Genomic DNA, 16126 nt, shown 5'->3' with positions numbered 1-16126 from the left:
TCCACAAGAAAATCTCCATTTCTAACTAAAAGAGCTGATAACACTGAGATAATGTCCTGCTCACCAATAGTTTACTGGGTTGGATAGATACAACAGATGACCTCTCCCCACTGCTTCAACATACAATTCACTTTTCATATTTTCCAGTGCTCAGTGCGTGCTTGAACTTGTGACCTTTTAGATTAAACATGAATAATTTCCCCATAGTATCAAGTCTTGAATTACATACACATGTAACTTAAACAGGTGCCTTCTTACACAGAGTATTTCTTTATTAGCACCTATGTTAACTGAGCTTGTTTGCTCATTACTCAATAGTCAATATAATCACAAGTTCTTAGGATACTAGAACACTTGAGATGCTTGGGGTTGTACTAACAGAAAATAAATGTCATTCAGTTTACACTGACTGTATTTCTTTTCATAGTGGGTTTAAAAATGTTTAGGTTTATCCAGTGTAATCACTGGGTGGAGAAGAGATGTGTCAATCTCTCTGACAATAAGCTTTCCAGTGGGACAGACTATGCGGTGTATTCCACCAGTTTGCTGGTTACAGAGATTGTGACGGTGCTATTAGGAGCACAGGATAATAACTTCTCTCCCTAAAAGCCTAGCATCTAAGCCATCAGTCAGATGAGGTCTTGGGTAAAGAGGGAGAAGCTATACAGAGTACTGTACATATGGCTAGCTGAGTGTATAAGAATGCAGTCTTGGGAATTCCCTGTTGGTCCAGTGGTTAGGACTAGGTGCTTTGGCTGCTGGGGCCCAGGTTCGACCCTCAGGAGGGGAACTAAGATCTGGCAAGCCATGTACTGTAGCCAAAGGAAACCAAAAAGAAAGAAAGAAAGAATGCAGTCTTTATCAGTTTGCTGGAAACATCAAGTCCTTACTACATGGAGCATATAATTTCCATCAAACCAGATTTGCATATTAAATAGGATTTGCACTGGATGTGAATCCTGCTTCTGTTACCTGCTGAAAATGTGATCTTAAACAATTTGCTCAACTGGGCTGAAAGTTTCTTCATCAGTAAAACTGGGATTATGATAGCACCACTATGTAGGATTACTCTTGAGGTCAGAGTAGATATATCTGAGCTTTTTGTACCCAGCACACAGTTGTTGTTTTAGCTGCTAAGTCACGTCTGACTCCCTGCAACACCATGGACTGTAGCCTGGTCAGGCTCCTCTGTCCATGAGGTTCTCAGGCAAGAATACTGGAGTGGGATGGCTGCCATTTATTTCTCCAGGGGATTTTCCAGACCTAGGGATCAAACCCCTGTCTCCTAGGTTGGCAGGGGGATTCTTTACCACTGAGCTACTAGGGAAGCCCCTAGAATACAATCAGTTCAGTTCAGTCACTCAGTCATGTCCAACTCTTTGTGACCCCATGAATCACAGCACACGAGGCCTCCCTGTCCATCACCATCTCCCAGAGTTCACTCAGACTCACATCCATCGAGTCCGTGATGCCATCCAGCCATCTCATCCTTGGTCGTCCCCTTCTCCTCCTGCCCCCAATCCCTCCCAGCATCAGAGTCTTTTCCAATGAGTCAACTCTTCGCATGAGGTGGCCAAAGTACTGGAGTTTCAGCTTTAGCATCTTTCCCTCCAAAGAAATCCCAGGGTTGATCTCCTTCAGAATGGACTGGTTGGATCTCCTTGCTGTCCAAGGGACTCTCAAGAGTCTTCTCCAACACCACAGTTCAAAAGCATCAATTCTTCAGCGCTCAGCCTTCTTCACAGTCCAACTCTCACATCCATACATGACCACAGGAAAAACCACAGCTTTGACTAGACGGACCTTTGTTGGCAAAGTAATGTCTCTGCTTTTCAATATGCTATCTAGGTTGGTCATAACTTTTCTTCCAAGGAGTAAACGTCTTTTAATTTCATGGCTGCAATCACCATCTGCAGTGATTTTGGAGCCCCCCAAAATTAAGTCTGACACTGTTTCCACTGTTTCCCCATCTATTTCCCATGAAGTGATGGGACCAGATGCCATGATCTTTGTTTTCTGAATGTTGACCTTTAAGCCAACTTTTTCACTCTCTTCTTTCACTTTCATCAAGAAGCTTTTTAGCTCCTCTTCACTTTCTGCCATAAGGGTGGTGTCATCTGCATATCTGAGGTTATTGATATTTCTCCCAGCAATCTTGATTCCAGCTTGTGTTTCTTCCAGTCCAGCGTTTCTCATGATGTACTCTGCATATAAGTTAAATAAGCAGGGTGACAATATACAGCCTTGACGTACTCCTTTTCCTATTTGGAACCAGTCTGTTGTTCCATGTCCAGTTCTAACTGTTGCTTCCTGACCTGCATATAGGTTTCTCAAGAGGCAGGTTAGGTGGTCTGGTATTCCCATCTCTTTCAGAATTTTCCACAGTTTCTTGTGATCCACACAGTCAAAGGTTTTGGCATAGTCAATAAAGCAGAAATAGATGTTTTTCTGGAACTCTCTCTTGCTTTTTCCATGATCCAGCAGATGTTGGCAATTTGATCTCTGGTTCCTCTGCCTTTTCTAAAACCAGCTTGAACATCAGGGAGTTCACGGTTCACATATTGCTGAAGCCTGGCTTGGAGAATTTTAAGCATTACTTTACTAGAGTGTGAGATGAGTGCAATTGTGCGGTAGTTTGAGCATTCTTTAGCATTGCCTTTCTTTAGGACTGGAATGAAAACTGACCTTTTCCAGTCCTGTGGCCACTGCTGCGTTTTCCAAATTTGCTGGCATATTGAGTGCAGCACTTTCACAGCATCATATTTCAGGATTTGAAATAGCTCCACTGGAATTCCATCACCTCCACTAGCTTTGTTCGTAGTGATGCTTTCTAAGGCCCACTTGACTTCACATTCCAAGATGTCTGGCTCTAGATTAATGATCACATCATCATGATTATCTGGGTCGTGAAGATCTTTTTTGTACAGTTCTTCCATGTATTCTTGCCACCTCTTCTTAATATCTTCTGCTTCTCTAAATATTAGTTGTACTCTTCATTATTCCCACCACTGCCATCACCACCCATCAGTCTCATTTTTCACTGCCTGAGGTACTTTCAGCTCAGCCTGACCTTCTGTAATTGATATGGGCAAGCCTCTAGCTGCATTTTCTTCATAAATATTTAGAGTGCCTACTATGTGCCAGGCACCGACCAGGTGCTTGGGTTGAGGAAAAAGAAAATAAACAAAGGGAGAGAGAAAAAACAAACCCCTGCTTAGTGGCTTATACACCAGTGGGGAATTTCAGGCTGCTTTTCAAATATGGGTTGGTCCTATCCATGTAGATGGTGAGCCCATGAAGCCCTTGGCTCACATCTCTCCCTGTGAGCCCACTTTTGAAATTCGATTTATTCTGAATGAATTTGTATTAAGATTTCATCCTTCCCATTATCTGTGAAGAAAGAAAACTGAATTTCTCTCCAACTTCTTTCAAGAGAAACAGAGGGGATGAAGTTTGGTTAAGAAGAATGAAAACTTTTCCCAAATTAATAAAGAGCAAACAAAGAACTAAGCAAATTTTATCTCAAGAAATAAATGCTGACTTCAGTTCAGTTCAGTCACTCAGTCATATCCGACTCTTTGTGACCCCATGAACCACAGCATGCCAGGCTTCCTTGTTCATCACCAACTCCTGGAGTCCACCCAAACCCATGTCCAATGATTCGGTGATGCCATCTAACCATCTCATCCTTTGTCGTCCCCTTCTCCTCCTGCCCTCAATCTTTCCCAGCATCAGGGTCTTTTTCAATGAGTCAGCTCTTTACATCAGGTGGCTAAAGTACTGGAATTTCAGCTTCAACATCACTCATTCCAGTGAACACCCAGGACTGATCTTCTTTAGGATAGACTGGTTGGATCTCCTTGTAGTCGAGGGGACTCTCAAGAGTCTTTTCCAACACCTAGTTCAAAAGCTAATGGTGACTTACTTATCATGATTTACTTGATACATATTAATAAAGGTGCATGTTTTCCTGGGAATGAAAGCCATTCAGAGTAGTGTCTGCTGTAGCACTATAAGAAAGAGAAATACAGCATTATAACACATCTTGCAAACTCAAATAACCCATCGCTAAGCTGCCTCCCACAATGCATGGACTATTTTTATAAATGCTATTTTCTACTGTAATAATGATATGACATTTTTATAAATGCCTATTCATTCATTAATTTATATATCTTTTCTGATCTCCATGTTTAGTCGCTCAATCATGTCTGACTCTTTGCAACCCTTTGGACTGTAGCCCGCCAAGCTCCTCTGTCCGCAGTATTTCCCAGGCAGGATTACTTGAGTTGGTTGCCACTTCCTTCCCCAGGGTATTTTCCTAAGCTAGGGACTGAACCTGTGTCTCCAGCACTGCAGGTGAATTCTTTACCACTGAGCCATTAAAGTTATTTTTTACTGTAATAATGATATGACATCTCTATAAATCTCCATTCATTCATTCATTGATGTATCTGCTGCTGCTGCTGCTGCTGCTAAGTCACGTCAGTTGTGTCAGACTCTGTGTGACCCCATGGACGGCAGCCCACCAGGCTCCCCCATCGTTGGGATTCTCCAGGCAAGAACACTGGAGTGGGTTGCCATTTCCTTCTCCAACGCATGAAAGTGAAAAGTGAAAGGGAAGTCGCTCAGTCATGTCCAACTCTTCGCGACCCCATGGACTGCAGCCTACCAAGCTCCTCTGTCCACGGGATTTTCCAGGCAAGAGTACTGGAGTGGGGTGCCATTGCCTTCTCCAGATGTATCTTATACCTATTGTCAAATTACTAATTTATTCTTTATTTTGTATTTGTTAGACATATTGAGCATTTAATACATTGAGGGCATTGTTATGAGCTAAAATTTCCAGAAAATCATCACAGTATTTCTGTGACAGAGTTGGTCATAAGTAGACATGCAATTACAACCAGAAACTTTTAAGGAAATTATAAAGAATTTTCTTTCTATACAGCATGTTTTTGTCTTTTACTAATAGATTTAAAAAATATACATCAGTTAGTACTTGATAGAAGTATCTGGGAATTGGAATAGAATTTGAACTAGGAAATCTGAATTGTAGTTATTGTTCTAAGTGAGACTTTGGGCAAATCTCATATCTACTCTATGATTTCATTTCCTAGCTGTGAAATGATATTAGTTGTACCTGGAGGAACTAAGTTGCTTCTAGAACAAGTATTTTATTTTTCTAGTGCCATACTCAGACTTCATGCTTACTGTACACCTTTCCCCTTTATACTTCTGTGATTATGCATGGCTTAAATTGTCACGGTATTTTTCCATATGGTACTCCCTGACTTCCAAAATGGCCCTCATTCTCAGTGACATCTCAATGTGATAAGTTTGAGAATGGACACTGGACACAATTGTCTTCGCCACTTCTGGGTTCTCTCTTCTGATTACCCAACCTGTAGAGAAGATACATCTCATCTATAGTTATTAATGGACTAAACTGAGGAGCCAGTTTCATACTTCCCAGGAAGGCTGCAGTCGTCCAATTTCAGCAGAGTATGAGTGGAGAAGCATGTCTAATTCAGGTGAAAACTATGACTAAACCTCCGTAGTCTAGCTCTCAGCCAAACTGTGCAAACTAGTTCTGTTAATTTAGAAAGTTACTATTTGAAACTCTCTCTGACCTTTCATCTTATAGTTGGTATTGAACTTTGGCAAATAATATGGATATTACTCATTGGATGTCCTCAAAACCCAACAAAGGATAAGACCAAAAAAGGGATGGACCTATTTGTTGGAAGGATTACCTGTTCCTATGTGTAGCCACTTGCCTTTCTCAGTACATTCCTGTCACTCCCTCTGTGCATTCAGCTGCTCAAATTCTAATCCGCATAAAAAAGCCCATGTTCCTACTCTTTGGAAACCTAGCATGTAAAATTTGATTTCACTAATATGAAAGTATGAGTGATTATATATTCTAAAGGAGGACTCAATATATTAATGCATTCATTGTAGGGTTTCTCTTTCTGTATATATGTTTCCAAAACTTCCCATATAAAAGTGCCTTTCTACACAACTTTTAAAGAGTGTATATCTAATAAATACTTATTAGGGTACTGTTTAACCTTCATGTGTGTGTACATACGGTATAAGTAATAGCAAAAATTTTGCCCCCTTTACCTAAGATTGTCCTATTTATTTTGCTTCAATCTATTTCATTTTTACTTATTTTCTGCTTTTTGATCCCTTGTCCTTTTAGATGGAAAATAGTAAATATCCAAGTATAGAATGGATTAAGTCCCAAATGATATATATAAGATGCCTTTTATTAATATGTTTGTGCTAAAATTCTTGGGTCATATCACACTATTCTCATTGGCCAATGCATCTGATCTTTTTAGTTTATATATTGCTTCATTTCTTCACTTTTCATAATATAATGAATACCTATTTTCTAAAATATGTTTCTCCCTATTAGTGAGGTCCTCAGATGTGTTTTCAGGATCCCAAAGTATATGATCACTTTCATTTCACCCCAAATGTCTGCGGTAAATTTGTTCTCTGTTCCTGATTAGTAAAACTTGTAGATTGTATTCTTTTATGTAGTACCCAAAGTCACCCTACGGAAGCCTTTGGGACAGAAGAGCTGCATCTGTAAATGTAGGCCCTTTTGAGGGGGCTTCCCTGATGGCTCAGATGGTAAAGCATCTGCCTGTAATGCAGGAGACTTGGGTTTGATCCCTCGGTCAGGAAGATCTCCTGGAGAAGGAAATGGCAAACCACACCTGTATTCTTGCCTGAAGAATTCCATGAACAGAGGAGCCTGGTGGGCTATAGTACATAGGGTTGCAAAGAGTCAGACATGGCTCAGCAGCTAACACTTCACTTTTTCATTAAGTTAAAGATGAAATCTTCTTCAACCAGAAAGGGGATCTGCAGGAAAGAGATCACTGTGTATAGGTAGCATCACATGTGAAATATGGAGAACAAACTAGAGAGGCAAAATTCAGGGGACTGAGTGGCTAACTGTCTGGGCTTGACTGCTCAGCTAGCAGTCTTCCCCTTTGAGGTCCCTGGGCTGAGGCCACTGCATTCGGCTGTGCCAATTACCACATGCGGTGAGAGACATTACCATACTTTGACTATTTAAAGATGGGAAGAGAAAAAAGCACTGAGTTTAATTTTTTTATTTTAACTATAAGGAATGGAAACAGTTTGAACTACTATAACTTAAGTTGTTTACATACATATTTAATAAAGCTTATCTACTTAGCCTATACTGGCATGCCTTTGGGAGCTGGAGAGTCTGGCATAAAGTTTAGTAAACCTTCAAATACCTATAAATGTATTCTCTGTTCAATCTATTTGTGGCAACACTAGCTTCCTCCATCTATTATCTAGCAAAATTCTTAGCTATTGAAAATGAAGCCACATCACATTAGCAGGTGGCTAAGACTGCTCATGGGGGTAAGTTAAGTGAGTCTGTATGACACTTAATAGCCAAATATAAATTATGGTTAGATTATCCATTGCTCCAAATTTCAATATTCTTTCCTCCCCTTAATTAGTAAATATATGGTGAAAGTTAATGGCATCATAATTTAGTTATGGAAAACATTCACATAATTTCCCTTGCTCTAGTTTAAATTTCATTAAAGAGTTTCAAAATAAAATAAAATATTAAAATAATATTAACATAATATAGATTTTAAAGAACTTCCTTCCTTCATTCTAATGCTTTAGATTCTACACTCCTCCCACACCACTTTTGGAAGAGTTGTTATCCAAAAGGAGAAGCATATTCTTACCAATGAGGAATAGTAAAAAGGAGAAAGGAGGTATGCCTGAATATTTCATTTATAAAAGCTTCTGTGTAGGGTAAAATTTTCCTGTCTTCAAATCTGGGTGATTTCATTGCAATGATTCCATCTGAGGGAAAAAAAAGCTTTTTAAAAAATTTTAATTTAAAATGAAAATATACTCATAATAATTATATTTTCATCTGAAAGCATGTTACCAATTTCTTCTTGAATTTTGACTTGAATTTCTGGATAGTATACCAAATAAAGAACGCTCCAAAGTATACATGTTGATATTATTTCAAACCATGAAAATAAAGAGAAAGTGTACCTTGGAAAAAGGTATTAGCAAAATCAGACTTCAATTTACTTTGTATTTGGATACTAAGAATCCAAGGAAAATAATTTACATACAACTGCTCATTAACAATTATTATACATTTTTATAATTATTATTTACAAATACAATTGTATTTGTAATTTGTATTTATAAATATAATTATAAGTTGTATTTGCAAATACAATTATTATACATTAGGTTTATTTCAAAATATAGGCTTAATATCTTGCCCATTAGAATACCCACTATCAATAAAATGTTGGTGAGAATACAGAAAACATGGAACTCTAATGTATTGATGGTAGAGATGTAAAATGATGAAATCACTATAGAAAACAATATGAAGAGCTCTCAAAATATTTAAAAAAGAATTACCATGTGACCGATCAACCTCACTTCTCAAAATAAACTCAACACAGTTGAAAAAATGGACTTAAAAAGATATGTAAATCTACGTTCATGGTAACATTATTCACAATAGTCAAGAGATGGAAACAATCCACACATCCACTCATAGACAACTGGATAAATAAAATATGGTATATACATGCCATAGAACATTTTGCAGCCTTAAAAAGGAGATGGTGCCACTTGCTATGATACGGATGAACCTCAAGGACATTATGCTAAATGAAACAACTTAATCACAAAAGGAAAATACTGTGTGATTCCACTCATATGAGGTATTGTCATCAAAATCATAAAAACAGATTAGAAAGGTAGGTGCCTAGGGTTGGCAGGAGAGGGGAGGGCAAATTGGGGTTTAATAGGCATAGAATTATAGTTTTAAAAGACAAAAAAGTTCTAAAAATCTGTTGCACAACAATGTGAATATACATGACACTACTGAATTGTACACATAAAAATATTTAGGATAGTAAGTTTAATCTAAGGGGCTTGCAACCACAATAAAAAGTAAAATTAAAAAAATTTTAATGTACAGATATTATTATAAGGCAAATTAAAACACTGGAAATAGCTCAATACAAAATAAACCATTGTTATAATGGCTATGATCTATATATAATAATAATATCTTAAACCATAAATAGCTATTGAATGCTTATTCTGTTCTATGCTCATTTCACTGAGGAGAGAGCTGTGCCTCAAAGACCTTATGGACCTTGCTTAAGGTGACTCAACTCAGAAGAGACAGGTGGGATGTAAACTTGGACTTACCTGGCTTCAAGTCCATAAGTTTGTATAAGTGCATAATGGAAGGTTGAGTACATTCACTTTTTGAAATACTAACTTTTAGTGTAGTTATTTTATTTTAAAAATTCATTCTTTAAACACAGTGTCTTCACTTTTGATATCATCTATACATTGGTAAGATGCTTTTCATTTATTATGAAAATTAAAGCTGAAAGGTCTATATAAAACTTCATCTTTTCTCAAGGATGACTTTACATCAAAGAATGTGATCAGTTTTCTTGAAAACCTACAGTCAGAAATATCACATTAAACAGTTTTTCTAGGCTGTTCTAATTATAAATTCAATTCAGTGATGACCTAACGGTTCAGATGGCAAAGGCTTTGCTTGCAGTGTACGAGACCAGGGTTCGATCCCTGGGTTGGGAAGATCTTCTGGAGAAGGAAATGGCTGTCCACTCCAGTACTCTTGCCTGGAAAATTCCATGGACGGAGGGGCCTGGCAGGCCACAGTTCATGGGGTCGCAAAGAGTCAGACACGACTGAGTGACTAACACTATTGCCAATATTATAAACGTTATTTGTGTTTTCTACCAAATCTTACAAAATCTAGTAACAAAAATTAATGGTTAAATCAATACAACATTTAAGGCTTTCATGATGATGATGACAACAACAACAGTGATAATTCCAAATACTGATCACTTGATTGCCCTGCCATTTGAAATGGGGCTGTAATTAGTCCCACTCTAGAGATGAGAAACATGCAGCACAGAGATGGTTAAATATTTTACCAGGACCTCACAAGAGACAAAGTGAGTCTCTAATTCAAATTTCTGGTTTCACTGCATTGGGACTTCAGAATTTGTTTGTTCTCTAAACAACCTTGCATCACAACATGTGCAAGAAATATACCCAAACTTAGCTTCAGAGCAAAGAGAACTCCTTCCCAAACATCTCTTCTTAAGACCTGGTTTTACATCTTTTGAACAGGGCAATCTCTTGTAGTGAGCTTGTAGATTCAACAGTTCTTATGCCATAAAATTTCTAACATGACTTCATAGTGCAAGGAATTATCCTGAAAATAAATTGCCCACATGGATTTGCCAACAATGGTGTCTATAGTATCATATAGCATGTTACAAGAACATGGAATTCTATTCAGGATACACTGTCTCTATTTGTTGTTAAAAGAAAACAAAACAAGTCATGAATTCTGCATAAAAGACACGGATTTTGCACACTGTAGAGCTATGAACATTATATCCAAGACCTAGGACTATTTGGATAAATATCAGGATTCAGATTTTGATCATCATGAACTTTTCTTTTTATATCAAGGCTTAAGCAACCTTTTATTTATTTTGGCATGAGGAAAAATAATACAAACAAACAAATGCCTCTGTTTACAAAGGAAATTCAGGAACACAAACATGTAGATCCTAGGAAAAAAAGTGAACCCAATCGCCAATAACTATGGCATAAAGAAGTAAGGATAATACAAGTCTGAAGAATACTCCACCTAAAATGAAACTGTTAAAACACTTTTAGAATTTTGCTGTTGTTGCTGTTATACTAAGGGAATTTGCCTTCTACAGTCTAATATCTTATAAGAGTATAATAAATATGATAGTGTCAGCACAAATAATAAACAACCTATGATAGGAATAGAAGAGAGCTTTTTTTAAAAAAAGATTTTTGATGTGGACCATTTTAAAGCCTTTACTGAATTTGTCAAAATATTACATCACAAGGCATGTGGGATCTTAGCTCCCCAACCAGACAACTGGACTGCCAAGGAAGTCCCTAGAACAGAGTTTCATTTGAGCTAAACTGAGGACTGTAGCCCAGGAGACAGATTCAAGAAGCACTTGAATTGTGTTTCCCCAGAATTAAAATGGGGAAAGTTTGTATAGGAAAAAACTGCAAAGTTACATAAGGTGTCTGTCAAGAATTATGGCTGGAGTTGGCAAGAAGTAAGTGTGGTTGTTAAGCAAGGATTGCCTAGGGTCCGAAATAGTTGCTTAGTTACAAGAAACCTTCAAACCATAAGTTTGTAGCTGGCAGCTACTAGCAGATATTGTTTTGAAAACTGCTGGTGTTGTCCTTGAGTTTGATATAGCACAGAAAATTCAAGTTCTCAGTGATGCAGGAACGTGTCTGAAACAATGTCCACAATGACCGTCCAGCTCCATTACAGATTCCTGAACCACAGTTTTATATTTTGTCAGAACAAAGAACAACAGTGAGTCAGCATGACATGGTGTCTGAGAAGGAAATTTCATCTTCGAAGGAGTGCTAGAATTGGTATCATAGGAAGGGGGTGATATATTACCCCTGTCTTCAAAGTGAATAAGTCTTTTCAGTCATGTCTAAATCTTTGCAACTTTATGGACTATATGTAGCCCACCAGGCTCCTTTGTCATGGGATTCCCCAGGCAAAAATACCTGAATGGGTCGCTATGCCCTCCTCCAAGGGATCTTCCCAACCCAGGGATGGAACCTGTGTCTCAGGTCTCCTGCATTCAGAGGTGGATTGTTTACTGCTGAGTCACTTGGGAAGCCCTATCCAAACCTGAGCACAAAGCTGAAGCCAAATCATGTGCCCACCATGATAACTTCCCCAGACCTCAATACCTGAACATTGCTTCCATCAATAGGTAAAAAAGGTTTAAGAAGAAAAAAAAAAAAACTACGAAGTGTTAAGAGTGATAGTGGTGTGATGGCGATATAAATTCTCTTCCTGAAAAGGATATTGATAATCTGTATGAAAAACTCAAGAACTCTTTTATTATGTGACCCAGAAATTCTGCTTCATAAGAGTACAATGAAAAAGGAGACAAAATTGATGCACAAAGATGGTCATCTTAGCATTGGCAAGATATTCAATATCTGCATTACTGAGACACGGACTAGTAAAATATGGGGAGGGTACAGACCATGGAGCACTATGCAGTTGTTAGAAGCAGCAAATTAGAAATACAGCTGACAACCATGATTGGATCTTAAAAATATAGGGTTTCATGAAAAAGGTTAGAAAGGAGATGCAAATAACAATGGTAATTTACATATATTAAAGATCATGATAAATATAAGAATATACACTAGTGCATGAAAATATAAAATATAAAACCAAGCACATTTTATAAGAATACATAAGACAAAAAAAAACAGTACTTAAACAGATTAAGAATAAATGTCAATGGGTTGGGAAAGGGACTGGGTGCGGGATGTAGACTTAAGAGTAGTAAATGACCAATATCAAAAGAGGGAAATACTTTATAGCAGAAAACAGAAAATTGTGATTAACTGTCATTCACCTTAAATACTGATAAATAGTTGTACATACCAGCTCCAAAGAGGTCACTCACAGTGCTTAAAATTTCATCCTCATTTAAGGTGGTGGTTTTGGTGACAGCATATTTGTTGTGGCATGCATTAATCAGAGCATCAGTGATATCTTGGATATGGTCTTGAGGACACAAACCTTAACATGATTATTCATCCCTTCTTACATTTTACAGCACATATGACTCTCATGCAGGAAGAGCCATATTACCATGTAACTTGAAATGAACCCGATTAACTTAAGAATGTAAAGAATATAAGTAGATTATTTTAAATCTTTTAATCTTGCAACTAATTTTGCTTGTCAGTGGTAATGCTCAATCATAAAAGAGTGTAGTGAAGAAAACCAAGTTACCAAACTCAATTTTCTTCTTAAAAGTTTTTTTTTTTTTCAATCAATAAAGCGTATGCCTATGTCTGGAAGCACACTTAGAAAAATCAGAGGTTAACTTATAGAGAAAATGCTAAGCAATAAATATAAGAGGTTTTCAAACCTATTGTAAGAATTTTACTATGATCACCATGTAAAAGGAGGTGGGATTGGAATAGGTTAGGGAGTATGAAAAAAATTTTATGAATTTCACAAACTGTTTTATTTACAGTATCTGATCTAGAATTCCAAGCTGGTACCTTGATACAGATTGTTTTCTGCCCATTCCTTTTAATCAGATGGGACTTAAGTCCTCATCTCTTCATTTGTTCAATTGTCTACTTTTTCATGTTTCCCCCCGCAATGCTTTACTCTCAGGAAATAGTTTCCTAACAACTAGGATTTTTTTCTAGTATTTACATAATTCAAGAGAGAAATTTTCTTTTTGTGGACCATCAAATTGGGCCAAAAACATTTTAATGGCCTCACAAAAAGGTTTGCTTCTGTCATCTGGAAAACATTTCTACATGTGTTATGATCTCGAAGTTCATTTCTCCATAGGAAAGAAACTCAAGGAGGATATGAGACTAAACTGGAAGCTTCCTATAGGACATTCCTTATTATTAAAAGAACTTTCTGAAAAAACTATGCTGATACTTTTAAGACCTCATAGTTTCAGAGACAAAATTAGAGAAACAAAATTATTGGGTCATTTCTTCAGGAAACCCACTTACATGTTGATCATCATTTATCAGCCAAGGACAGATTCATATTTCAAGTATGCACCTTATCTACACAGTATGGAAATTCTGAGATTTCAAAAAATTCAAAGTTCTTTTTTAGGTCCCTGCGTGAGAACTAAGTAATACTGCCCTATAATCTCTCTGACTGGACTTCACATTTATTAATGGTTTGGGTGAGGTTCATTATGGAAAAACTACAGTAAAGAACCAAGGTAGTACATACAACTGTCTGAGCTCTCAATGCATTTCACAACTTGTTTTTTTCCTTCTCACCAAATCCCTTGTCCCATCATGCATTTAAACCCTTACCTTATCGTGTAAGATGATCTGGTACATGTAGAGCAATAAACATGCCTGATAGAGAATAAATAGAGAGAGTAGTAATAAATAGCAGAGGATAAATGCCTGATTCGGGGCATGATAAAACTCCTGGGGAGCATTTATAGTTTGCAAAGGAAGGTATCTGAAAGATGGTATGAAATCAGCAGGATTTGTGGCATTGGAGGCCTTGAGTAAGTCATCATCTGTTTTAACAATTCTAAGAAACTCCTCATCGCTGTGGTCATATCTCTTGCCAAAGCAAAGGGTATAGATAACATTGGCCATAGCACAGGTAATAGCACCTCTAGGTTCAAAGCTGCCACTCTTGGAAGTCAATTCTGTAAAGACTTTTACCAGCTCAGAGACTTCCTCGATGACATGTTCCTCAAGTAAGCAAGAGCAGGTGGAGGATTTTGCTTCTGCTTTAGAAAATGTTTGTAAAGCATTGGAAGCAATTTTCTTATGAAGTTTCCAGTTCTCCCCATTGAACGCATAAGACTCTTCACTGTGCCAGGAAAGAAAAGGTATACACATTAGGTCAGCCTGCAAAATGCTCTCCATTTTTGAGTAGCACTTTCACCGTTTCCATCCCATTCACCACCAGGACAGGTACCATGCCAAGTTTAATGAGAAAGACATCTCCATACTTCTTCCTCATTTCCATGAAGGTAAGGTAAGGATGGTCTCCAAGCTGAAGAAGATTTTCCACGATGGGCTAGGAGGAAACACCTCCTTTCTCCCTTTGTTTCCTAGTTCTCTTACAAAAGCAAAAACCATCACCAAAATTATGAGAGAAGTAGTCACCTCTCCAGAAGTGACTGCCATCCCGAACATCATTTTCAGGTATAAAACACCTAAAATAGAAAAATTTAACCATCATTTTTGCTCTTCTAAGCATAGACTAAGTAGTCTTTCTCCATGTAAACATTTAGGAGAAAAGTACAGACTCTTTATATTTAGATGAAAACTATTATTAAACAATGCACCAAGAGGGTAAAATTAAATTCTTGTAAAATTCACTGTATGTCTATCTCAATTCTATTATTTTCATGATTCTAACCATCAGACTAAATCCTTTCATGTCAGTTGTTGACATCATGGACAGAAGAAGAGGATAACTCACTGTAGGAAGCAGCTTGGTGGGTGGCAAATGGATTGAGGCTGCAGAACCTGATTTCATACTCATTAGCTGGGGGAATCTTCATCCTGTCACTAATCTAAGTGCATCCCAGTTGTCTCATCTGTGTTCTACTTAACAAAAATTATTCATACATTTTCTCAACAAATATTCATTGAACACCCCAATGTCAGGCACTGAAAAATACAAAACAAAATTTCACAGATTAAGGAGGAAACTAGAACAAAAATAAGATTACAAAGTAATAAGTGCTATAAAAAAACTGTGTAGAGTGCCATCTGTCATTGTGTGAGGGTGAAGTGCAGTCATCATTAAAAAGTACTTGGTTAGGGCTTCCCAACTGGCTCAGGAGTAAGAGTCTATTGGCCAATGCAGGAGACATGGGTTCGATCTCTGGTCTGGGAAGATCCCACGTGCATCAAAAGCAACTAAACCCAAACGCTACAACTATTGAGCCTGGGCTCTTGAGCCTGGGAGCCACAACTCAGCCCACGTGCTAAAACTCTTGAAGCCCGGGTGCCCTAGAGTCCATGCTCCGCAACAAAAGAAGCTACTGCAGTGAGCAGCCAGAACACTGCAGGGAAGAGTAGCCCTCACTCTCTGCAGCTAGAGAAATGCCCATGCAGCAACAAAGACCCAGCATGGCCAAAAATAAATAAATAAAATTATTATTTTTTAAAGTACTTGGTGAATTACAAGCCATTTAGTAGAAATCTAATTGGCTGTCTGTCTAGTCTGTTCTTAAACTTCTCAGCCTGCTTGTAAAAGTGACTTTCTGAAGCAATTCTACTGGTTTGAAACCTGTCCATGTAGTCACAAATGGTTGATCCAAGGATAAGCCTTCAGTCCAAGATGAACCTTAGGAATATGGAACTGGGACTGTGAAGGTTTATCTTCTCTTTGGGCAGCTAGGTCTATAAGACATAAATCTGAAAATAAAACTTGGGGACATTTCACCTACCAGGA

This window comes from Capra hircus, chromosome 8, assembly GCF_001704415.2.
Source record: "Capra hircus breed San Clemente chromosome 8, ASM170441v1, whole genome shotgun sequence".
NCBI classification, from domain to species: domain Eukaryota; kingdom Metazoa; phylum Chordata; class Mammalia; order Artiodactyla; family Bovidae; genus Capra; species Capra hircus.
This window is presented reverse-complemented; position numbering follows the sequence as displayed.